Below are 27,982 nucleotides of genomic sequence, written 5' to 3'. Positions count from 1 at the left end.
GTTTACTCTCATCAAACTTTCATCCTCATGGCTACCAGGAGGGTCTTGGGGTGTAAGGTGATATGACGCTGTTCTTAAATCAGATGTATTAAGATTATGACCCTAATTGACCTTGATGAAATGCATAACAGTATGGTGGGCAGCGTCAGCAATTCTGTTTAGGGAGGTGTTGTGGAATGCACTCGAGTCAGTCTTTCTCGAGCGCGAGTGTCTATATATGTTTAATGATGCGTCATTGGGCGCACTGTTTTTATGTTTTTGTAGGTATTTCTGGACTTTAGTTCATATTAGGGAATGTTTGGGGAAAAGGGCATGTGCACATTGTGTTTAATTGCGGTATCTTGACCGTTTGTGTTTGGTAAAACAAGCAAAAACGTGCAAGTATTTCTTTTTTCTCTCCCACTCTCTTTCTTTAGTGGAAGGATTTTCGAACCATGAAGCAGGGACGTACGTAAGTGTTATTATTATTTTTTTTATTGTTAATTTTAGTGTCAGATTTGAAGTGTACAAACCAGTAAAGGAGGGCAGGTGGGTTGCTTTTTGATTGCACTGCGACTAATATCGGGGATTGGCAGTAGTGACGTCATCCCCTTAGTGACGTGCCAGTGACTTCATTGTTTTGGGTGGAGCTTCTTGCCTTCTTCGCCATCCTCTATACAGCGCATTTGAATTTTGGGCATGGTGTATGGGTTTTGTTTTTTTTTATATAGCAATTGGCAGTTCACGTCGGCGTTTAGGGTTTAATAAAGGGATTATTTAAATATTATTGTATTATCTCTGGGGACTATGATTATTGGGAAATAATTTATTTGACAGTTGTTGGGTTACTGTGAGTAAACATTTCTAATGCAAGTGTGTGTACATTTCTTAGATTTTTAAACTTTTTGTTTTATAGTTACATATGTATGTGTTTTATTTTGGGTACATACATATGTGTATGCAAATGGGGAACTGTTGCTATAAGCTTACTTGACAATTTTTACCTTCACGATAGGAGAGGCGGAATAATCTCCAAAGTTTTGATCTCACTGTTTTTTTTTTTTTTTCGTGCGTGCTTCGGCAGACCACGGATGTGTTGGGGAGATAGGGGGCAGATATTGCATGAAGGGGAGGGAATTGAATTCTTTCCCCTTCTCTAGTTGTTCTCTCTCTCTCTCTCTCTCTCTCTCTCTCTCTCTCTCTCTCTCTCTCTCTCTCTCTCTCTCTCTTGCTTCCGTTTGCTCGAGTCACATTTTCTTTACATGAGAGGAGGGACTGAGTGTTTTTTTTTGTTTGCCCTTGAAGACTCGAAGACCTACTTTGTGGTCAGCTGTGCGCTCGGCCCGCCTGTTTTTTCCCTCGTGGAGTTTTGATCTAATTGTGTGTTTAATTAGTACTTTCTTTTGATTTTTGGAGATTAACTGTTAGAGTAAAGGGAATTAACATTGTGGGCTTCTTACTGTGTGGGAATTCTTTCAGGGAGAATTGTTTTGTTTCTTGTGTTCTTTCTTTAAGGGATGTCCTTTCGCAGGACTTGGGAAATTTTGCATTTGTGAGCAACCAAGAATGAGTTAACAGATTTATTTCAGAAGAGGAAAACTGCGAAAATGGCGAGAGGAAATAGTGATCAGAGATTCCTTAGGTCAGCCTATGGTTGTGTAGGCCACGGAGATTCAGTCCATGGTGTCCTGCGGTTTGAAGGGTTTTGTTGAATTTCGGAACAGTCAAAGATCGATGGTTGGGTTGAGTTTTTGGGCCCCAAGGGTTCGTTGTTTTAACTGTAATATGCAGGGACACTTTAAGAGATTTTACCGTGTTAAATATTGTGGTGGTTGTAGGAGTTATGGTCATCCATGGCGGTCTTGTCTGTCTCTGAGACAGTATAATTGTAGGCCTACATTTCAGAATTTTGGTAGCTCAGGTAAGAAAGTTCCTCAAGCAGAGTTTTCGAGGGGACCTTGTGATCAGAGGGCATTGTCTAAAGATCAATCAGTTGTCAAAGAAAACTGGATGGGAGTTTCTTGTGATATAGGACTTCTGGGGGAACCCTCAAAGGCAAAGCCAGTGGTAAAAGGGTCTGTGCATGGGGTCCAGGTAAATGTATTTATTGATACAGGTGCCTCTATTAATTTGATGAATTATGGGTTGTTCCGATCTATGTTTTCCGATCGTTCTTTGAGACCTGCTAAAGAGACAGTATGTGATGTTCAAGCAAATAGGTTACAGGTTTTGGGATACGTAGATGTAGATTTATTTCTTGGGGGTAGAACTTTTACAGAACCATTTCTGGTTAAACAAGGGGCTGCTTTGGGGAATACTTTATTACTGGGTAATCCGGTGTGTCGGAGGCACAAAATCTTGTTCCATACAGGAGTATGTGGTATAACTGTAGGAGTACCTGATGTGTTTGTGCCTTATGAGGGGATAGATGTGAGTTTAGTGGATGATGATGATGGATCAGGGGTGCATGAGAATTTGGGGATGGATGCTGAACATGTGTCAGTGGGTAAGAAGTGTTATAAGGGAGTTTTGTCAGATGATGTGGTTCTTGGCCCTGGTATGGCTGCTGTGGTGAAAGTTTGAGTGAAAGGAGTGCATAAACCCAGACAGGTGTGTGTGGATGAGTGTAGCGAAAAGTTGAAGGGGGTAGTGTGTATGGGTTCTATAAACAAGGTATTGAGTTCAAGAAATACTTGGGTGGAATTGCTAAACAGTAATGATTCAGTTCGCAGTTATTAGAAGGGAGCTTATGCAATCGACTTTGTTGACTGGGTCGATGAAGATAATTCAGTTGATATTGTGGGGGATTTTTGTAGTTTTTCAGAAGCAGAGCTACAGGCTAGGAGGCAGGTTTTTAGGGATCATTTACCCAATGCTGATTATAGAGAATATGTAGGGGATGTGGAAGATGTTCTGCTGAGTTTGCAGACATAGTCACGCTTAAAGGGGATAAGTTAGGGTTAACAAGTGTGTTAGAACACAAGGTTCAGTTGGAGGACAAGACTAAGCCTTTTTTTGTTCCTTTATATAGGATTCCTTTTAAGATTAGAGAACAGGTAGAGCAAGAGGTTAATAAGTGGGAGGAAGAAGGCACTGTTAGGCCCAGTTCATTGCCTTTTAATTCCCTGTTGTTGGCAGTGCCTAAGAAGGATGGTTCAGTCCGGGTTTGTGCAGACTTCAGGAAGTTGAACAAGAAAACCATTCCTGATTGCTACCCTGTGGCATGTTTGCCAGATTTATTTGCTGAGATTGGGGATAAGAATATTTACTCTTCAATTGATCTGATTCAAGGGTACTTGCAAGTACCGCTTAGCGAGGAGAGTCGAGAGTACACTGCTTCCTCCATGCCGAAGGGGCATTATGAGTTGACAGGGATGCCATTTGGTTTACCAGGTAGTCCTGTGACATTTACTAGGCTAATGAATACAGTTTTGCATGGCTTGTTAGGGAAATGGGTATTCCTATACATGGATGACATATTAGTTTCCACAGATTCAGTAGAGGAACATTTAGAGGTTCTTAGGGAGGTTTTTAGGAGGCTTAGGTTAGTGGGTTTGCAGATAAAGTTAGCTAAGTGTAATTTTCTGAAGGTGCAGATAGTATATTTGGGTCATGTCATTTCTAAGGAGAGTGTTAAAGTGAATGATGATAAAGTTTGGGCAATTGTGGACTTTGCTACTCCCAAGAATAAGAAACAGACTCAGTCATTCTTAGGCATGGCTCGATTTTTCCATAGGTTTGTGAAGGGTTTTTCTATTCTAGCGTCTCCCTTGACAGATGACCTGATGGATGATGTGCAGTTTGTATGGGGAGATGGACAGCAAGTAGCTTTAGGGAAGATTAAGAAGGCTTTAGTGAATCCCCCAGTGTTGAAGTTTACTGATTTTGAACTTCCTTTCACGTCGGTGACGGATGCTAGTTGTGAGGGTATAGGGGCATGCCTTATGCAGAAGTTTGATGGAAGACTCCATCCAATTGCATTTTACAGTAGGAGGTTTAAGACATGGGGTAGTAATGAACGGTTATGGTCAGTAGTGGACAAAGAGGGCTTTGAGGTAGTGTCTACTTTATTTAATTTTAATATGTTATTGTTGGGCAATCAAGTAGAGGTTCTTACGGATCATAAGCCATTGTTGGATCTTTTCAATAAGCCGGATCTTTCCCCTAAAAGGGCTAGGTGGTATCTGACAATCAGGGATTTTGATGCCAAGCTTAGGTACATAGAGCAAAGACATAATGTGGTAGAAGACGCCCTTAGTAGAAGTTTTTCTGGTGCAGATGGTACTCATGTTGTTATGTATCTGAAGATTGCATAGATTGGGATATTAGTTTAATAGAAGCAGGGCTTAAATTAGAGGGTAATTTGTTAGTTAGGAAGATTAGATACAGACTGAGGAATTGTGAGGATGGGTGATACGACGCAAATAGTTGTCTCCAGGAGTTTAGTGCCTACGGTTCTGGATATTGTTCACTGTAGGTCTTGCAGTCTGCATTTGGGTATTGAAAAGACATATCAGAACATACGGGGACAATTCTTTTGGAAGAATATGCTCATGTCAGTGGAAGACTTTGTGACAGGTTGTTCAGTTTGTAATGCATGTAAGCTATCGAGGGTTGTTTCTTGTAAATTGGGTTCATTTCCTATTCCAAGTAGACCATTCTCCAGAGTCCATTTGGATTTCTTAACCAATTTCTGTGAATCTAGTTATGCCATAGGCGCCTGTTAGTGGATGTTGATGAATTAACTAGGTTCGTAGAGATTTTTCCGCTGAAGCATAAAACAGTGGAAGAGGTGGCAGTCATATTCTTTAATGGGTATATTTGTCGTTATGGGGTTCCAGAGGTGCTGATTACAGATAATGGGAGAGAATTTGTGAACAAGGTGTTAGAGTGTCTTGCGGATGTAATGGGCATTCGGAAAGTCACTATTATTCCCTATAGACTAGAAGCTAATGGGCTGTATGAACAGGCAAGTAGAAGGTTATTGAAGCTCTCAGAATGACAATAGGGGGGAATGATGTAAATTAGGATCAATATATTCCACAGGTGCAGCATAGCATTAATTCCATGGTTAGTGATACCATTGGAGTGTCTCCTAATGAAGCTTTGTTTGGTTACCCAGCACGGGGTGCATTCGATTTGTTACCTATTCCATCGGGAGATGAGACTGTAAGGGCGCTTGTTTCCATGGCAAAAGAGAGATATACTAGGAATCTTGCAATGAAAACACAGGATATGGTGGAGAGAAGTAATGTAAAGCCGGATAGAGTTAAACTTGCTGTGGAATATGGGGTTTTTGTGAAAATAAATGTTAGGAATCAGTTGAACTATAAGTTAGGTCCTAAATTTGAAGGTCCTTTTTGTGTTGTAGAAGTAAAGAAGGGGAATAGATTTGTTGTTTTAGATGAGAATACGGGCGTGTCTTGGTTGGCACATACAAGGTGTTTCAAAATTAGAGCGCCCCCCCTCTCCTCTACAGCATACAGTAAAATTGATTTGGACAACAAACAAAAGTAATTCAGAACAGGTATTTATTTAAGTTTCTCTCCGAATATTTAATATTTTGTGTGGCCTCCATCTGCCTGTACCACAGCCTGTATTCTTGAGGAGTATGATTTCAATAAATCGCAAAAAAGCTGAGACTCAAACTCCATTTCCCTGAGCACTTCGGTCACCTCTCTTCGCAGGTCATCAAGGCTTGGTATACCATCATAGTTCACTAAGCGTGCTTCAAAACGATTCTTTAAGATACTACCAATATTTTCACACACATTAAGGTCAGGGGAGCTACCTGGAAATTCACTTGATGAGAAGAAATCGATACCACTGTTTTGAAGCAGCTCCTGTGTCTGAAGAACCTTGAGACATGGTGCCTTATCATGCAAAAATGTGACTTCTTCAATAAATAACACATTTTCAGGATCTTTGAGAAAGGAAATACTCCGCCAGTAAGCACAGTTTCTCTGAAGTATTCGCCATTGCATGGCTGTCCTTTTTCTTTCATGATCCACATTAACTGTTTGGCTGTGAAACAGAGAAAAATTCCCAAACATTCAGGAAATTTCACAATTTGGCGATAGCGCAAGTCATTGCTGATATCATCCAACTTTGCAGCCCAAATGATGTCATTTTTATGATTTGGCTTCCTTACTGTGTAAGTGAAGAATTCATCTGATGCGGCAACATGGAGAAAGTCAGCTTCAACCTAATCTTTAAGAAATGAACCACAAAACCATGCACGGCCTTCTCTCTGTTGCTGAGTGATGTTGGGCTTGCTGATAACATGAAATGGCTTGATACCAGATTTTTTCAACTCACGATATACAGCACTATAACTTCTCTTCTTTCCACTTTTTGTTTCTAGTTCAAGCACCAATTTATGTAAAGACTTTCTTGGTTTACCCACTGCCTCAGCTATGATGTCTTTTGACTCCTGAGAAAGGACTCCAGGCCTTCCAAGATTCTCACTCTTTTTGTGATGACAGTCATGTGGATTTTGTTCCAGTTTCCTTTTAACAAAGGATTCATCTCTTTTAATGTATTTAGCTATCCAGGAAAGTGAAATGAAGAATTTGCCAGCATCCCTGCCCTCTCTGAAGGTTATAGCCCAGATTCGGTTAATCCATCTGATTTCCCCCGAGTCGTTAGCCATGGCTGTATCTAACTCCGTCACTCAGTCTGAAAATACAAGAAATGTAAAATGAAAAATAGCTTTATAGAAACTTAAAATAATGTACTTGGAGATAGGCTACTGCAGAAAACTTCATAACTATCCATTTTTTCTGTCGAGGCGGGGGTGGTCTAATTTCGAAACACTCGGTATATCTAAAATTAAAAAGATAGGTTAATGGGAATCTTATGGGTTCATTCCTGTGTTGCACTGTGTTTCTGGTCTTTTTTTCCCTCTTTTTCTTTGTTTTTTTTTTATGGGTTTTAAAGGGGTGTAACTTTTAGTTATTTTTACTAGGGAGGATGTTGGTCCGTAGTGTTATACAAATCTTTAATTGTCCGAGTTAATTTTTTTGCTCTTGTGTGTTACAATACTTAGTTAAAATTACGTGTAAAATACTATAGGGTTTTTAGATATATAGGTTTCTTTGTTTTTTTTATTTTCTTTTCCCATTTCAAGATCGGGTAACTTTTAGATACCTTCTTTTGTTTTTTATGCTGAAGTCTAGTATTCCCGTGACTTTGGGAGTCATGGCATGAGCTAATTTCATAGTGAGGTTAGGCCCGAGTGCTATTATACAAGATTATGATGTGTGTTTGTTGCCTGACACAGTATCTCTGAGTATAGAGTTTCAGAAGAAAGTTCTGTTGCTTAAGATTTTTTTTTGGGTGAGATGAATATCGGACAGAATCTGTCTGATCTGTTACGTGGTTGGCTAATCAAACTTAATGCTACAGTAGTTAAGGCTCAGGATAGGATTAGGAAGACTTTAACATGGCTTCCAAATTTATGTGTTTTGATTTTCCAGTTCTCTTCTAGAAGGAGTAAGAGGGCTGTACCATTCATAATTGGAGCCATCATGATCATAAGAGCGATTGCAAGTATGTCAATTGCTACTTTGCTGAGAACTGAGCAGTTATTGGCAGTATCTGCTAACCAGGGTAAAACTTTGATGACTTTACGAGGTAGTTATGAGTAATTATGGTAAAGTTTTTAGACTTTATGGACTTCTGTAAATGGGTTATTGGTCATAGTTGATAGGATGGGGGAGGTTTTAGATGTTACAGTTGCTTTGCCAAACTACCTTGCTGAATATTGAGTAAAGAGCAGAATCTGTGTCATCGGAATTTCAAACTCAGGTTAAGGCAGTGGTTTCAGCTTCTAAGGGGGAAGTTTGGGAGATATTTGACCTCTTCAGTGTTTAGAATCGCCTTTAATGAATTCAGTATATCTGTATGGTTCTCAGGTAATTTTTACCTGGGAAGAAGTTGTATGGGTAGGATCTTAAAGTTAGTGTACCTGATAGGGGGTTAATTGTGAAATTCCAGTTAGTAACATGGAATTGTTTCATAGTTTTATCATACGACCTTTCCTTATTGGTTTTAAAGGTTCAGTAATAATATGGCATAGTGAGGAGACTAGTTACCTTTTTGGGTTGACAGTCAACATGACCATTATTACATCATACACCCACTTACAAGTTGGATAGCCATCTATGTTATATCTGCAGGTTTCTATGCCTGCGCCTTCATGGAAAGATCCATGTTTTTATGAGAGATGTTGGCAGGATGTCTACAAGTCACCATCGTTGCTGGGAGGCATCTGTTTGGCACAAAGGATTTGTGGCCACTGCATTCAACATGGGCTTGTGCAGTTGCAAGCCGTTCAGGATAGTTGGATCTTCAGGAATTCAAGATGTGAAGAGAAACATCAGCTTGTGCAGTCACAAGTTGTCCAGAATATTTAGATCATCAAGAATGCAAGATGTGAAGTGATGCATTATACAATGAACTGTTTATTGGAATAACAGTCGTGCATACGAGACAAGTAGCTTTCGTATCTAGTGCATATTGTTTGCTATGTTTTTCGGAGCTAGCCCGTACAGAACTTTCGTTATGGATATGTGTTGTACCTGGGCAGGGCACCGAGGGTAGGTGGGCCGAGCTCCTATTAAGTCTTTTGGCAAACTATATACTGGCCTATGAAAGGTATATCCGGTGCAGGTGGCATTTTTATTGACGTTGGAGGTTTCCACAGTTAGATACAGCAGGTATCTGACGCGTTTATTTGTGCCGTCTAATCATGGTTGAAATGCATGGAGACAATGTGACAGATTGATGGAAGCATTGTGATCCTTCAAACATTGAAGCGGTGTTGTCATGCTTCCGGGGAGGGGTTATTAAGTGAGTGCATGCATGTCTGCACTCTCTAATGGTATGTTATGAGAGGAACATACAATGGCTACTGACTTTGATTTGCAGCTGGGTGTGATTCGCTCTTTGTGCAGTGTTAGTGGGTAAGAACAGCCACTGTGAGATTGGTTATTTGCGACCATAGAATGTGAGTAAGATAACTCATTAGCACTTATATTTTTTTTCCAGACATTATGTGGAATACCCAGTTTGTGTTGCAGTGAACCTCCTCTGTTTCTCCATTATACATTTTCCTGTTCTGTTCTCCATTATGCATTTTTCTGTTTTAAATGTACTTTTTCATACACCATTTCAGGTTTCAATGTATGATATGTTTCTTTTAACAGGAATTCTGGGTTCATCCTGTGAAGATGAATATTTTGGAAGTGGTGTTCTTTTAACATACTAGAGCCTTGATGGCCATGTCTGTAGAGCAGCACCCTCGGACTTCATAGAGGTCTGTGGCACTGGTTCAAATCCGCAGCCAACCTTTCAGAGAGGCGGACACTTTGCTATCCGTGTAGACACCCCGGGATTATGTGTGTAATCAGTGGATAGGTTTGCTGAAAGCAAATGGGTGTTACAGACTGATACACACACAAACAAAGCCACTCCAACATCTAAAAACATAACAGACACCTCACACGTCTCGAACTGTCGACCTAACCGCTCAACTCTCCTCGCTGCTGGGAGAAAGGGAGCTGGGGATTTGGTACGATACATGAGAAACATGCGCTACCAGGGTCTAAGCTATGTCAGGCAGGGCAGCCGTTCGAGGCTACGGTCTACCCCAACACCAAATCAAAGTCCTTCAAAGAAGGCATTGTGCTTACCCCATATAAAAAAAATGTGAAAAAGCACGTCAAATGAAGAAGTTCTTTTAACATACTCTATGTCATTTATTTTGGTCGAGAATAATTATGACCTTTTTTATATTGTTTGGTGACCAGGATGCTGCCTCACTAGTATTGCGTTGTTTCTAGTATCATACCCGACAACACCCTTTCATTAGGGCGAGAGTTCGAGACAGTGAGATGTTTGTTATGTTTTAGAAGGTGTTCTAGTGGCTTTGTTTTTCCAGTAGGCCATTTTTTTAAGCAAACCTATCCGTTGATTTATATAAGGATAGATAGCAAAGTGTCTGCCTCTCTGATCAGTCGGCTGCGGATTTGTGATATTTAACAGGACATTTATTTTGGTCTTTAGAATAATTATGACCTTTTTATATTGTTTGGTGACCAGAATGCTAGTCATTAGTATTGGTTGGTCTAGAATCATTAATTCAATGGATTGTGGGTCTGATTTCCTCTAGTTATGATTTCCTTTTATATGTGGTGTGAGTAACTCCATTTCATGACTGCCATTGCTAGTTTTGTATCTCGGCGTTATATTCCAGTAGGCCTTTATTTGAGGATAGATTCAGTGAGAGGAGTCTACGAGAGAGAAAGGATGTGCTGACCCAGTGCCGGCCGTTGCTACCAGGAGGGTCACTGTAGTTGGTGGTTAGTAAAGCCCAGCCACACGAAGTACATGGAAACCCCGAATTTGGGCCTTTATAACTCTGGAAATATTCAACCAACCAGAATGAAATTCTGGCTTTAGAGGTTTCCCATTAAGTTCTCTAATCGTGCCAAATTTCATCTAAATCTGTTCAGGGGATGTGGTAGGGGGTGGGTGGGTGGGTAAGCATACTAACATATCTGAGGAGCAGTAATGGTAAAAGATACAGCCATAATACTGAGTTATTCTGAAAACTCATATTCTGGAGGGGTGCCTTTTTTTTTTTTTTTTTTGAAATAATGAAATTTTAAAGTTAATGTAGGCCTATGCCATTAAATTAGCAATCAAAATTCAAATTTCCTGTTGCTCAGGTTCAGACTGCTCACATTAGAAGAGACGCCGCTTTGTTAATGTGTGTGAATAACAAGTGGTGTTAGGAGAAGCTGGCTGATTTACTGTCAATTATTTAACTATCTATATAATACTAAAACTCTGAAATGCTTGTTTGTTTGTTTGTTCGTTTGTACATGGAAGGTAAACAGGGCTGGTGCAACTTGTAGACTTTTGCTGATTATTATTAGTAGTATTAACTTAGCTGTGGGTATGGATATGGGTATGGGTATGGTACAGATATTGGTATGGGCATGGATATTGTTATGGGTATGGGTATTGTTATGGGTATGGGTATGGTATGGGTATGGGTATGGGTATGGCTGTGGGTATGGTACAGATTTGGGTATAGGTATAGATACAGATATGGTACAGATTTGGGTATGAGTATGGTACAGATATGGGCATGGGTACAGGTATGACACAGATATGTGTATGGGTATGGGTATAGGTATGGTATGGATATGGATATGGGTATGGGTACGGGTTTGGGTATAGGTATGGGTATGGAGCTTTTGTTAAAAATGAAGTAAATAAAAAAGTGACCTACTGGGTCATGGGTGGTTTAGTCTTAAATAAGAATTGCCACACACATTAAATTTACCTATTGTACGTGGTTTTGGTTTTCGCAATTGTTGACCTACCATAAATAAAGAGCCTCAATAGTTAAAATGTTTTATATACACATACATATATATACACAGACACATATATATATATATATATACACACACACACACACACACACACACACAGGTATATATATATATATATATATATATATATATATATATATATATATATATATATATATATATATATATATATATATATATATATATATATATATATATATATATATATATATATATATATATATATATATATATATATATATATATATATATATATATATATATATATATATATATATATATATATATATATATATTGTATATATAATTATGCTGCAAATATATAGCTGAGCTGACCATTATTACGCTATAGCTACCAAGCCACGTAGGTCTAAGCAAACTATATCTAGAGCCTAAACAACCCCGTTCCTTTGTTACCACATTTTTCTCGATCTAGAGCGTTGTCATTTCAAAAAAGGACCGAAATCACAGGCAAAAAAGTGGTGAAATCACAGAAGGGGTTTTGAAGTCCAGCCACAAGAGACAGATACAGAAGTCAGTGGATACATAGGAAGGGGAAGGGTGTAGGGCTTTACTCCACAACCTGATAAATTATGATGAAAGCGAAAAGAAGAAGTAGGAGTCTTTTCTTAATCAGTATAGAAAGCGAGTGTCATTATAATACGCATATTAAATAGACTTTGGTTTGGACGATCGACAACTGATGATGTGAAAATTAAGCAAGAGCGCCTGATTCAAGTACCACCCAACACTGACACGGCCCAGGTTTTTGTTGAACATTACTCTAGTCTCCTCAACAGAAACAGCAACAATCAGTTTTGTTCTCCATATTATTCTCGACGACAAAGAAGAAAAAAGAAGAAAAGTAATGTTACCCACAAAGATGCGTTGCGTTTATATGAGTGCGCGTTTCTTAGTGGATACATTTGCTGTCTTCAAATTATATTGCTTGAAGAAGTGTCAGTGTTTATCTCTTCAGGTATCTTTAGCGTTGTGCGATTATAATGGCAAACGTTTTGTATACTGATTGAGAAAAGCCTCTTACTTCTACTTTTCGCTCTCATCATAATTTATCAGTTTGCGGAGTAAAGCTCTACGCCCTCCCCCTTCCTTTTGTATCCCCTGACCTCCATGTCTGTCTCTTGTGGCTGGGCTTCACTACCTCTTTTGTGATTTCATCATTTTTTTGCCTGTGATATATATGTATAACATGCACACACACATATAAATTATGCTTCATATAAGGACTAGTCCATCACTGTTAGTCTGATCTTTAAAAAACAGCTGTTGCCAGAACCTGTCCTTGGTATAGATGGACGTTAAATGATCTAAATGGTCATATTGATTTATTGCTGATTCACATTATAACATCGCGTCACCGACACATCACGTCACGTCAAAGTACGTGAGAATTTCCTACATGTAATCAAATGGACTTGTTTACACCATCACGTCACGTCACCATCAAGCACACTTCATCTTCCGTCACATCACGCCACGTTGTCTTGGAAAGAATATTTTGACGTGACGTGACAGCGATTATACAAGCAAGTTTCTTATAGGGGCTTAGTGCGATTGTGAATTTTTTTTTATCCTGAATGTTTAATGAGTAAGTGTTTAGTAAATGTTTAAGTGTTTTGTTTAGTGAATTTTTTTATTGAATGTTTATTAAATGTTTAGTAAATGTTTGAGTGTTTTGGGTTTAGTGAATTTTTTTTATCCTGAATGTTTATTGAGTAAGTGTTTAGTAAATGTTTAGTGAGTGTTTTGGGTTTAGTGAATTTTTTTTTATCCTGAATGTTTAATGAGTAAGTGTTTAGTGAATGTTTAGTGAGTGTTTTGGGTTTAGTGAATGTTTAGTGAGTAAGTGTTTAGTGAATGTTTATGAGTAAATGTTTAATGAATATTTAGTGAGTGTTTAGGGTTTAGTGAATGTTTAGTTTGTGTTTAGTGAGTGTTTAGGGTTTTGTGAATGTTTACTGAATGTTAGTGTTTAGTGAAAGTTTAGTGTATATTCAGTGAATATTTAGTGTGAAAGTATTCAGTGAATGTTTAGTGGGTGTTTAGGGTTTAGTGAATTTTTTGTGAATGTTAGTGTTTAGTGAATGTTTAGTGTGTAAGTGTTTAGTGATTGTTTAATGAGAGATTAGTGAATGTTCAGTGACTGTTTAGTGTTTAATGAATGTTTAGGGGTTTAATGAGCATTTAGGGTTAATTGAGTATTTAGTGTTCAATAAGTGTTCAGGGTTCATTGAGTATTTAGTGCATAGTGAGTGCTTAGTGAATGTTTAGTGAGTGTTTAGTATATAGTGATTGCCTAGTGAGTGTTGAGTATCCAGTGAGTGTTTAGTGTTATTGAGTGTGAGTGTAAAGTAAGTGCGAGTGTTTTTTGAGTCGCTGAGGTTGGGCACGAACTAAGCGGGATTGAGATGGATAGTGTGAATACAAGGCACGGCTGATGGGACGGTGACGTGACGTGATGGTACAATGTGAATCAGCCTTTGCCTTACTTTTGATTGGTAACATTGTAGACTGAAATTGTCAGGGACTGAACTCTATAATAAGAAGCTAACAACATTACATAAATGATCTTGTAACAGACGAAATTCGCCGACAGGCACGTCTCGCTGTTGCAAGATATCAGTAAATAATACCACTCAAGTGATTCTTATCGAATTTCTAAAGATAAGCAAACAAAAAAAGAAAGATCCCCGGAAACTTCGTAAATATGATGTTAATAACGTGAAAGAGGAGGTTTCATGAGGGGTTCATGAATGCCAAATCTCATTTAAACCTTATGAATCCCTGTTTGGGTAGGTGGGATTTGGTTCGTTTTTACTGATACAGAGAGAGAGAGAGAGAGAGAGAGAGAGAGAGAGAGTGAGAATGGTACAATGGCATAAACTGATATACGTTTTGAAAACTTTAATGGCTCTCATTGTAATCTTATATTTGCACTTTATGAAAAGAAATAAAAAAAAATTCAGTTTTATTGAATACAAAATGTCATAATGTATCATATCTGAACTTGCGTATTCACAAATATATGAAAGACGTTTTAATTTTTTCTCATATATTCTCCATGCAAAGGTAACTAGTCTTATTAATTTTTTCCCCATTTTTTGAAACAATAATTGCTACTTAAAAACATAAAAGTTCTTCTATGAAGATATGGAAAATTAAGGGAGAAAATTGGGCTTTCATTTCCAGTGAAAATAAATCTAATAGGAATATTTATGAAATATGTCGAATAAGTTCATCGAGCTATACAGAAACTAATATAAACTGTTAATGAGAAAGGTGGCTGAAATGAACTATATGTAAATTCTACATCCTCACGGTTTTATTCAGAATAAAGGTGGCCTCGTATCATATGAGTAAACAGTGCTGAACTTGAATAAAAACCTAAGTTAAATGAGTTACACCTAAAAGCACCGAAGCCGCAAAGTTGGAGTGTTGAGGTAAAGCGGGAAAGATCAAAGGAAGTTCTTCAAAGGTTCGCTTTGCCCGTCCGTTTGATAAAGGCCGCCTACAGCTGTCATTTGGAAGAACCAATTTTCCCACCGAAACCAGAAGGAAATTCTTTGTTTTTGAGAGCCAGCGGGATGTGAAACCATACGGAGAATTAATTGGACAATACAATGTTTACACCGCTGGATAAAGGAGAAAAAGAAAAGTTGATGAATGAGACACAAGAGAAAAGTTTTCAGAATTTCTTTTGTGACGTTTCTGCAAAGAGTGTGCATGAAGGAACAAATAAACATATGGCCTACACATAAAATGGAAAGAAAAACATACTTACAATAATCTATCTCTAGAAAGAACTAACAGCTGTCAAACTACCTGGTACCCTATTCGCTCCTTAGGTCAAAAAAGGCAAAATTATTTCTTAGCCATAGTTGCTCATTCGAGGAGGCGCATCTGGGCACGCTTAGATGAAAGCCCATTCTGCCTCTGTAGACACAGTAATTATTCGACTAATGGCGTCCCTAGTAGTGTTTAATGAAGGCAAAGGATGACCAGCTTTATTCCTAAACGTATCCTGAGAACTAAAATTCCAGTTCATTTTACTGCTTCACATTCTATCACATTCTCTAGCTAGTGTCTGTTAAATAAAAAATAAAAACTGATTGGCCTGCACAAATGGATGGAACATGGAAAATATAAGGAGTTTTTCGTTATCCGTTAGGTGAAAGATCTTTTTAAGCATCCAGGAAAATCTAATATGCCGACTTGTCACTTTACGTGCATTATCAAAATTTTCATAATAAAAATTTGAGGTGATTATATATTATTGTGAGGTAATTCGTCAAATTTCATCCAGCCATTTTTTTTTCTGTAGATCTGCAAAAATAAGAAAAAGAGGAAAAAGAAAAAGAAGGATAACCGCAGGGGCCCCTTCAGAAAAAAAATATTATAATACTTCATCATGCCTGAACTTTTGTCTTGTCATGTAGAAATTTAACTTCCTAAATCTTGCTGCTAATGTTCATGTTCTTATTGAACACATATTTGGTAGGAGCAATATTCAATAACACATTTGACAACCTTCCAAGATTCAAGTATTAAAACCTAACATTACAAAATTTTCACTCTTATTTATCTTTAATAAACTTTTTAACCTTTTTTCTTGGAAACTGGAGGTATCCTTTGTCAGAACTAGCCTCTCACCACCTGAGGCCTGAGAACTTTCAAACAGGTCTTCTGTTCAGGGTCTGGAAGAGGGAGCTACAAGTTACAGGGGGAATCTTACCCAGAAAATGGGTGTTCAGGTGGCAGTATTGCAAAAGGAGAAAGCAACTTGTTTTATCTTAACAATCGTTCAGTGCAAAAGCAACATATTTTATTTTAATAATTGTTCAATAAAAAAAATAATGGAAGATGAATAATAGAAATGTACTTTGTTGAAGTACGAAAAGTGGACAACAACTATTTAAAAAAAATACACCAAAGTTTTTTTAGGCGCAATCAAGTTTTCTGTACAGTCGCAACAGCGTATAATCAAGGCTACTGAAAATAAGTATATCTTTCGGTGGTCTCGGTATATTGCTGTATGAGTCGCGGCCCATGAAACTTTAACCTAGTCCCGGTGGTGACCTGGCCTACATCGTTGTCAGAAGCACGATTATGGCTAACTTTAACCTTTAATCAAATAAAAACTACTGAGGCTAGAGGGCTGCAATTTGGTATGTTTGATTATTGGAGTATGGACGATCAACGTGCCAATTTGCAGCCCTCTAGCCTTAGTAGTTTTTAAGATCTGAGGGCGGACAGGAAAAAGTGCGGACAGAATAAAGTGCGGACGGATAGACAAAGTCGGTACAATTGTTTTCTGTTACAGAAAACCAAAAATTATAAATATGAATAAAAATAATTAATAAAAATTTTTAAAATTTGCAAATTTAAATAAGAATAAATAATAAAAAAATGAAAACAATCAAAATAAAAAAACGAGAAAGAAACTTGAATAAAAAAAATATATTGAAAAACAAAAATAAAGATAAGTAAAAATCAAGTTTCTAATAAACGAAAATAAATAAGCAAAAATTAATAAAAATAAAAATAAAAATATAAAAGATAAAATCAAAAGAAGAGATAAAAAATATATAAGTAACTTATCAAAAAAATAAATAACAGTAAATAATAATGAAAATAAAGAAAAATAAACGAAAAGAAAAAAAATTATTAAAAATTGAAAACAAGAAATAAATAAAAACTATGGAATACGTAAATTTTTTTAAAATAATTAGAATTTATAAAAAATATATACGAATAATAGAAATTAATTAAACTAAAAAAGCATAAAAATATAAAAATCCTATTTAATTACAGTGAAATAACGAAAAATAATAAATAAAATAAATGAAAATAAAGATTAAAAAATTAGGTAACATTGAAAAATATAATATATAGCTAACTAAAAAAAATGTAAAAAATAAATAAAACAAATAAAAATTAGTTATAAATAAAACTAATTAAATAAAAAAATCGAATAAGAATAAAAATATGATAAATATAAATAAAAGTGAATAAAAATCAAAATAGTGAAAAATGAAATATAATAATCAGAAATAAATAAAAAGGTGTAAAAATTTAAAACGAATATGCAAAAAAGCTAAAATAAAACATATATATCAAAGAAGTAAAAGTAAAAATTAATAGATAAAAGTAAGAATATATTAATAAATAAATAAATAGATAAAAAATAAGTGAAAAATATAGATAAAAAAGGCAAAAATAAAAAAAATAAACAAAACTTTTAATCATATAATAAATATGATATAACAATACTGAATAAATTTAAATAAAAAAAATTTTTAAACATATAGTAATGAAATAAAAGATAAATAAAAATACATAAAACAAAAAAGTAAACAAACAATTTAAAATAGAAAAGAATAGTAAAATTGAAAATAAAAAAATAAAAATAAAATAATTTAAAAATAAATGGAAATATTTAAAAATAAAGAAAAATAAGTAAAATATAATAATAATAATAAATAAATAATATAGTAGATAAAAAACACAAAATAAATAAATGAACAAAAATTGAAAATAAATATAATTGAAAATCAGAATACATAAGAGTGAATAAATATTAGTGAAAAAAAATTCAAAATAAGTAAAATAAAAATCATAAAAATGAGCAATAATAAAAATAAAATAAAAATAGAAGTAAACAAGATAAAAAAATAGAAAATTAAGAATAATTAGAAATAAAAAAATGAAAAAATAATAGTAAACAAAAATTAAAATGAAAAACAAATTAAATAAATATTAATAAAATTTTAAGAAACAATAAATAATAAAAATTAAGAAATAAATCAAAGTATATACAAATAAACAAATATGAAAATATAAGGAATAAACAGATATACAAAACTAAAAAGAATGATGATAGATAAAAAATACAGGAGAAAATAAATATTAATATAGATAAATAATAATAAAAAGGAATTAAAAATAAAAAAAGATGAAATTACATAGAGACAAATAAAAATATAAGGAAATTAACGTAGCTCAAAATTAATAATAACCTCAAATAAAGGAAAAATTTATATAAATTAATAAAAATAAACAGAATAAGAATTCCACAGAAATGAAAATGAATATGTTAGATAAAAACACAAAATTAATAGAACGAAAATAATTAAATATAAATAAAAACAAATAAAAGAAACATATAAATAAAGAAAAATAGATAAAAATTAAAATAAATAAGATACACCGAAATAAATAATAAAAAAATAAAACTACAAATAAATAAAAACACATAAAATAATAAATAAAAAATAATAGAAATTAACATTTATAATAAAAAAGACATTAAAAAATAAAAACAATAAATAAAAAATAAGTTGTTTTAAAAATAAGAAAATAATCAAGATTGCATAGATGAAAAATAAAAAATTAGAGAAAAAAATTAATTAAAAGAAATGAAAAATAAATGAAAATATATAAAGATAAATAACAATAAAGTAATAAAAAAGTGAAAAGTAAATAAAATTCTGAATGATAAGGAATAAAAGAAACATAAAAATATAGAAAACTAGGAAGAAAAATTTCATACATATAAAAATGAACGTAAATAAGAAATAAGTAATAATAAATGTAAATAAAATTATTGAAATAAACAAAGATAAAAAATTAATGGAAATAAAGAACGAAAATTGATAATAAGAATAGATAAAAGTTAATAAAAATAAGTAAACATGAAAATACATAGAAATGAAAAAAATAAAAGGATTGATAATTAAATATATAAAAATAAATAAAAATAGAAATGTATGAAATGAATATAAATAAAGATAAATAAAATTGATTAAAATGAAAAAATGAAAATATATATAAAAAACAAAATTGAAAATAGAAATTAATAAAAATTGAGATAAATAACATTTGGAAACTCAAAATTAATGACATAAATTTAAATAATTGATAATAGATATAAATAAATAAAAAAGAAATACAAAAATAAATTAAAATAACTTTACATTAAATTAAATAGAAATTGAATAATAAATAGTATCAAGTAATATATGCGCGGAAACTTTTACGGAGCAATCGATTTTTCTGTACAGCCGCTACAGCGTATAATCAAGACCACCGAAAATAAGTATAAGCCGCTTCCCATTAAACGTTAACCACGTCCCGGTGGTGGCCTGGCCTATTTCGTTGCCAGAAGCACGATTATGGCTAAATTTAACCTTAAATCAAATAAAAACTACGGAGGCTAGAGGGCTGAAATTTGGTATGTTTGATGACTTGGAGGTGGAAGATCAACATACCAATTAGCAACCCTCAGTAGTGTTGAAGATCTGAAGACGGACAGAATAAAGTGCGGACGGAGAGACAAAGCCGGCACAATAGTTTTCTTTTACAAAAAACTAAAAGTAAGATGGGGGCCTGAGAGAATATTTCAGCGCCGTTTTTCCTATACCGGAATGAACAGAGAGAGAGAGAGAGAGAGAGAGAGAGAGAGAGAGAGAGAGGGGATACTGGTTTATTTTGTCATCTGAAAGTTATGATACTTCGAGATTCAGTTCTCGATACAATTATTTTTTCTTTGTACTTCTCTCCAGTATACAAAGACATGCAAATAGAGCGCCTTTGGAGAAGTCTCAGTTCTGACAAAAGTTTAGATTACCTGATAGCTGTCGCCAAGCAACTTCTGCTGTTTCTTGACATCTGAGCAAATAAAACGCGACTGAAGGGAAGAGAACGAGATAGTTTTCACTTTCACCCAAAATTTTTACTTAGTGTCGAGTTTGAATGCCTTGCCTTCAAAACATCATCTAGTCTTTTCATACTCTTCACCAGCGCCTCCCTGATACTGCGATTCTTTGATTCCCAATTTAACCCATAACTCGGGACTTTCTAAGTCTACCTCCCCACCTCACACCAACGAACTCCCGAATCATATAAAATATGGTTTAAATACGTCACCTTACACTCTTATACTACGTGTTTAAACAAACACTGCACATATAATATATATATATATATATATATATATATATATATATATATATATATATATATATATATATATATATATATATATATATATATATATATATATATATATATATATATATATATATATATATATATATATATATATATATATATATATATATATATATATATATATATATACATATATATATATACATATATATATATATATATATATATATATATATATATATATATATATATATATATATATATATATATATATATATATATATATATATATATATACATATATATATATATATATATATATATATATATATATATATATATATATATATATATATATATATATATATATATATATATATATATATATATATATATATATATATATATATATATATATATATATATATATATATATATATATATATATATATATATATATATATATGTGTGTGTGTGTGTGTGTGTGTGTGTGTGTGTGTGTGTGTGTGTGTGTGTGTGTGTGTGTGTGTGTGTGTGTGTGTGTGTGTTTGTATGCAATAAAGATTTTTCACTTCAACAACCCTTAATAATAACAGCGCCTGCTTTTATGCACATTTTAACTGTGTTTCGCACAATCCGTAGAACATGAGCTATTATTCATAAAGGACTCAACCGTTTCCTCATAACACATTATTTTGAGAATCCTTGCTCCTATCCTCACGTTAGCAGCCAATTACTCATTATAGCATTCGTTACTTTTTCATCTTGCTTCGATTTAACCTTAAAGCATCATTCTTACCAATAATTGCTTTCAACATTTCATCTTTTTCATCAACACAACATGTGTAAACACTATCCATTCCAAATAAAATTAACTTTTACTCCTAAAATTTTTACGTATCTTTTCTATTATATCTTTTAATTATCTCTTTCCTCAGAACAGAGATATAATAAACAACCAGAGTGATAATCAGTAACTCTTTCTGAGACAGACTCTTATACCAAACCTGACGCCATCCCGAGGCACATTCTTACAAAATGTAAGGTTTTTTCATAAAACCTCTCTGCTCTTACTCTTTGAATGTCAAAATTTCATGAATTGCTTCATATTTTTCTTGGAGAACTTGTATCTCAAGTAATTTCTTTTCGTTATTCTCAAATTTCTTACAAAACTGCGGTAAAAAAGAAAATTTCAATCCTCAATATCTCATTCTTGTAAAAACATGCACTGTTATTCTCATATTGTACACTCTGCCATTTATCTCTCTTTCGTATTCACTCTCTCGGATATACTTGCTGATGATAAATATCTATGTCTTCTGTTTACTTATTACATACTTTCATATTAAGAAAAGGACATAATTCGAGCCATATGTTAGGTTCAAATATGTTCTGACGTACTGAACCTTGAGCACTCAAACCAGTCACTCTTTCATAAAACCCCATGATGATACTGCAAGTCACTAAAACCCGCTCACTCTTGCTACCTTTCCGCCTATACCTTTTGTGGAATGGAGAGGCACTAGGTGTGTGTGTGTGTTTGTGTGTGTGTGAGTGAGGAAAGACCTTCAGCAAATAATGCGATTCATAATATTACGTTCTCTTTAAACATAAAAATCTCCTAATTATGTTATTTGCTTTTATGATGTTACGGAAGTTTGAAAACCACAAATACGCCAAAATAATTCATATAACGATTAAACAATCTGCCTAAGAGGGGACTTGTCCCACACAGGTCTTGTTCCAAGGGAGCATTGTCCATTTGGCTTTATCCGAGAGGTTTCGTCCATTGGGAGTTGTCTTATACTTACCGCACAGTATAATATATGATAGGATTCTTTATATCACCTCTAGCTTCTATACTGAATTAGAACGAAAGAAAGGTCTAAACCTCCTAAATCAATCAAATGTTTGAAGGCATAATGCATAATTTTAGTACCATAGTTCCACACAAATTGGAAAAAAATTGTTATATTTTTGGGTGAAGTGTGAAAAAAAGCTGTAATGATATTCAAAACAAACTCATAAGCAAATTTGCAAATATAACTTTTTTTCAAATACAATAAATAAAATATAAAAATCCCACCACTACAAAGTTACGAGTATGAATCAATAGAGTAAAATGATAAAATAATTAAATCATTCTCTTCGGTTAACATTGAGGAAAAATATTGATAAAAGTCATGCACATACAAAGTGCAGAACAAGATTAAATGAAGTGCAGCGCTCGGCTAAAGTTTGCAAGTTTTGTGAATCGCCCCTGTGGTCTACATCCAGCTGTAGATCAGAACAAACGTCTAGAGACGTCAATAAAATAAGGGTTGTGACTAACAACCTCATCAATAAAAGACTTGATAAGAAATCGGAAAGGTTTCCCTTGCTGGTGACACCCCTTTCAGTGGGGAAAGTACGTAAGGTGTAAGAACACATATTGTTTATTTCTGTAGTCTTCCGAGGTAGAGCGAATTGGATATTAAAGGACGTTTGTAGCTTTCTGATTGTATATGAATCACGGTGATGTGATAAATAGTCATATATATATATATATATATATATATATATATATATATATATATATATATATATATATATATATATATATATATATATATATATATATATATATATATATATATATATATATATATATATATATATATATATATATATATATGTATATATATATATATATAATATTATTTATATATATATATATATATATATATATATATATATATATATATATATATATATATATATATATATATATATATATATATATATATATATATATATATATATATATATATATATATATATATATATATATATATATATATATATATATATATATATATATAATTATATATATATATATATATATATATATATTTATTTATTTATTTGTGTGTGTGCGCGCGTGTATGGAATATGTATGTATGAATGTATGTTGTATGTATTTGAGGGTATGTAGGCTTATGGTTCTAACTGTCAGATGTTAATATTTTCAGCAATAAAAAAATTCTTTTAAAGTTGCACATGAGCCATAAATAAAACTTGAAAGATTAAATGTAGATGAATATTTTATAAAACATCAGATACTGAATGTTTTTGTTTCAAAAGTTAACCGTAACAAATCTAAGACATTCCAGTTTTACTACGACTTCCCTACCATTTGAATCGCTATTATTTGTGGACCTGAACTTGACGATTCTGAATATCTGATAGATCCTCCACTGTGAGAGTTCATTTAACTAGGCATTGGACATGTGTTGTTACCAGAAAGTTATTTACCATTCGCGAAGGTTTCCTATTTCGACAGAGATAACGTACTTCAGAAATTTTGTGGTATGTTAAATAGTCGTCTTCTAATGTTTAGATATCAAAATTTCGGAATCTTTACCCTTCAGGCACAGCCATACTCATGGCTAATGGAAGGTTTTCGTGTGCGTTCCTTCATAGTTAATATATACTATTTATTTTGCTGGATTTCAGGATCTACATTTTGTTCTGCCGCGATCCTACATTTCACACAGGACCAGAGGTTATTCACTGTTTACTGCAAAATAAACTAAGTTTATTTAGAACTACTACGATCTTTCATCGTAAGGTCTCTTTTTTTGAGTTTACAATAACCCTTATTTTACTTCCTCAGTAACTGTATTGCTTATACGTTTTCTTAGATTCTGTTTGTTATTTTCCTCGAAACTTTACCTTGGTGCTCTTCTAATAATAATAATAATTTTCTATTTTTGTTTTACATGTTACCACTTGTGGTATTCTGTTGAAGCTAGCATATGTAGAAAACTAAAAGGCGTTTCGTCTCTTTTATTAATAATAATAATAATAATAATAATAATAATAATAATAATAATAATAATAATAATAATAATAAATGTCTGATTACGCTATACCGTCAATAGCCGCCAGTACAAATCATCTTCTCTGCCTTTTGACAATTCTATCCCCCGACCGCCGATGAATCCAGCCTTTCTTCTGTAAAATTTATAATGGAATTTCTGGTCTTCCTTGGCCTGCATTGTAGAACAGAGGTTCTCTGGCGCCTGGAATTATTGTTACAAATCAAATGTAGACACACACCCTAGTGGATCTACCCGTTGGTGTTGTTCTTCAGCGACGTTTAATATTTATCAAAATCCATCTAAAATTAATTGGATTTCTCTCATATGAGTTATATCTTTCATGCTTTGTGCTGTTTACGTCATTTAAAAACATTTAAATCACATTTTTAGACCGAACATCAGCATTTCATATTATCCTTTTCATTAATTTACGTTTTCTGTCCATTATTATCAAAATCGTTTTTCTTAGTAATTTGTGCACTTAGAATTTAACATTTGGAGATGCATTTTATTTTTACATAAGATTTGTCTTTTGTTATAGCAACAAACTGTCTTCAGGGCACTGACAATAGGTACGAAGAGCGGCGGGAGATGTTACGGATGTAACTGAAATGAATCACATCCGTAAAGTCCTCCGCTGCTGTTCGCTCTGTTTTCAGTGTCTGAAGCCTTCAATGGTTCTGTGTTATGAAGCGGGTTTTTCTTATATGTAAAACTCAGTCTGTCCCAGCAAAGAGGAGATCCTTCAGTCCTACACATTCAGTACACAACTAAAAGATCAGAACTCTTCTTGAAGAGGCGGCACGAGCCCTCCAGGGAGGCGAAATGGAGTTCTTAGAAAAAAAGTGTTTGATAATAATTTCTATCAGGAACTTATATCTTCATCTAATCTACCTAAGAATGATTTTTTGTTTACGGAAGAGAACATATCTGGTTTTGCTTTTTCGTAATATAGTTAAGAAGGAGAGTAATATCAGTATAATGAAAGTGGGGATGAGAATAGGACAGAAGCTATTAAAATGGAGTACAAAATGCTGCCTTCAACTTTGCAAAACTACTTACAAACTTAGAACTTAAGTAGCCTTAAACATACCAAGGCTTAATTTTTAATACGTACAAAAATATTTTGCTTCGTATTTTACTGATTGTACTGCTTCTGAACCTTGGAAAGTCACGGAACTATATAAGCATTATGATGAACGCTGTATCTCTATGTGGAACTATGTAGCAGAGGCGAAGAAACTGTATTTTGCTATTTTTTATGAAAAAAATAGTCTATCAACGAAAGCAAAAGGAATATTAGTCTTTATGGTTTCTCCATTGCCAGTAACTGGAATAAATCATTACCCCATAATAATAATTCTCGTTCTTATCACTCATCCCTTGAAAGATACCGGTGTCTTTCAATGTGTGGGTTTTATCTACAATTTGAAACGCGTTTGAATTTTTATAAATGTGCTAAAAATAAGAATCCTTCGTTGCTATAATGTCTTATCGTATGAAACATGAAATGATTCCGCCCCGCACTAATGATCTTGATTTCTATTTAATTATCATCTCGAGTGTGATATCAGCTCTTTACAAAATGCAAAGTATCAAAAGGCTAGTAGCAAAATATTCCATCCATGAAGAATAAATTAACAAAGTGAATTAGACAGAAGTAAAGATGTAAATACCTAAGTTCACTGAAGTGAATTTAAAAAGAACGAGGTACAATGAAGTAAATTAAAAAGTGAAACGCAGTGAAATGAGTGACTTCAGACACATGTGAAGTTTTGTTATCTATGTTCCATACTATCAATAGTTTTTTTGTGGAAAACAATGGTAACAAGAAACATTTGTCTGTTTGAAAACCCTTTCTCCGATAAAATAAGATCCTTTTCTATAGATTAATCTAACAACTGGGCATTGTGATATCGTTAAAAAAATTCCTCAGAAAATAAAATTACCAAGCTGCAAAGAAGAAAAGAGCAAGCTAAAAAGATCAGTCATTCATTCTTAAGGTTGCGGATGGAGATTATGAGCAAATCATAAGAAATTTTCTCGCGCACCTTCCCCTGAGCGGATGAGACTTACGAAGAAAGCTGGAAGGAATTCGTCTCACTTCATTCATTAAATGACAAAAACGATTAATAAATCGATTCACTTCGAGCGTTTCCAGTTGTTCAGGGTCCATCAAATCTCCTTTGACATTCCAGCAGATTTTCCTCACTTTGCATTTTGTTATTGGTTTTTAGTTTAGTTAACAGCAATAAAGGCTAGATTTCACCACTAATTAAATGATTTAGTATTATCACAGGGCAGTGGTTAAGTATTTCAACTGATTATGAGAATCTTATGACTTATTCATCACAGATCTGGTGAGGATTTAAGTGGGAAAATGTGAGGCATAAATAAAATTCTGTGTTATATGTTTTTTAAAAGGAATGGATCAAGTTCATAAACCTTGTCTAATATTCTTAGTCTTATCAAAAGTTATTTACATATATATATATATATATATATATATATATATATATATATATATATATATATATATATATATATATATATATATATATATATAATTATATATATATATATATATATATATATATATATATATATATATATATATATATATATATATATATATATATATATATATATATATATATATATATATATATATATATATATATATATATATATATATATATACTCGTATATATATATATATATATATATATATATATATATATATATATATATATATATATATATATATATATATATATATATATATATATATATATATATATATATATATATATATATATATATATATGTGTGTGTGTGTGTGTGTGTGTGTGTGTGTGTGTGTGTGTGTGTGTGCGTATTATTCTATTAGCAATTCGTCTTCTCTTCCTTGCTCTAATCGAAATATATATAGCTCTCTCTTTGTTAAGTAGAGGGAATACCATGTAGGAAGAAGCAAGTGAGCAAGAGTTGTTTTGACTAGGTCCCAACCGTCAAATGGGGTAGGAATTTTAGTTTAGAGGGATATCAGACGGGATAGGTTTTGCTTGGATCAACCTTAGCTAGATTGTACCTTAAGCTCACTTTTCTATGACATTTGTACTGGCGAGTTTTTTGTCATTTTACGGATGCTACCTGCTCCCATGCCGAGGCAGTTTTGGGGAGGTGTTTGAAACAAGCACCCAAGCCCTGAACCAGCTTCGAGAACATCTTAACACAGCCTTTGTCAAGGAAGGAAGTATATTGGGAGTCTCTCATGGCCCGCTTTGTTCTCCCCCCTTTGCCTAACAGTCAGGGAAATTGCCATTCCAACAGGCTCAAGGGCTTTTGATGCATGTGATCACTGCATTATCTATTCCAGCGGTAAGTCTGAATGTGAAAATTGCTCCCAGTTCCCGTTCCCTTCAACTTAAACTCTCATTTTCGTGTTTCAAGTTTCCCTCTTTTAAACAGTCACTGACTAAGCAAATCCTAGCAAAACCATATCCCCTTTATGAGGTCAAATATATTAAGCACACTTATTGTTGCCTAGTGGAATTGCATAAATTATCCTCCATGGTGTTAAAGGAATATTCTTGATTTAAGATTCATCCTTTGCAGTTAATTAATGAGAAATGAGAATTTAAATGATACTGGAGCGTTATCTGGGTATGTCTCTTCCAGAACTGAGCATGCCTTGGACCTGGCCACCCTCTTATTTCGAGAATAATTAGCATCCTTGATAACAAGAACCTCAATTTACGC

The sequence above is a fragment of the Macrobrachium rosenbergii genome, chromosome 24 (assembly GCF_040412425.1).
Source record: "Macrobrachium rosenbergii isolate ZJJX-2024 chromosome 24, ASM4041242v1, whole genome shotgun sequence".
Classification (NCBI taxonomy): Eukaryota; Metazoa; Arthropoda; class Malacostraca; order Decapoda; family Palaemonidae; genus Macrobrachium; species Macrobrachium rosenbergii.
The sequence above is the reverse complement of the archived record's forward strand: the minus strand, read 5'-3'. Positions refer to the sequence as shown.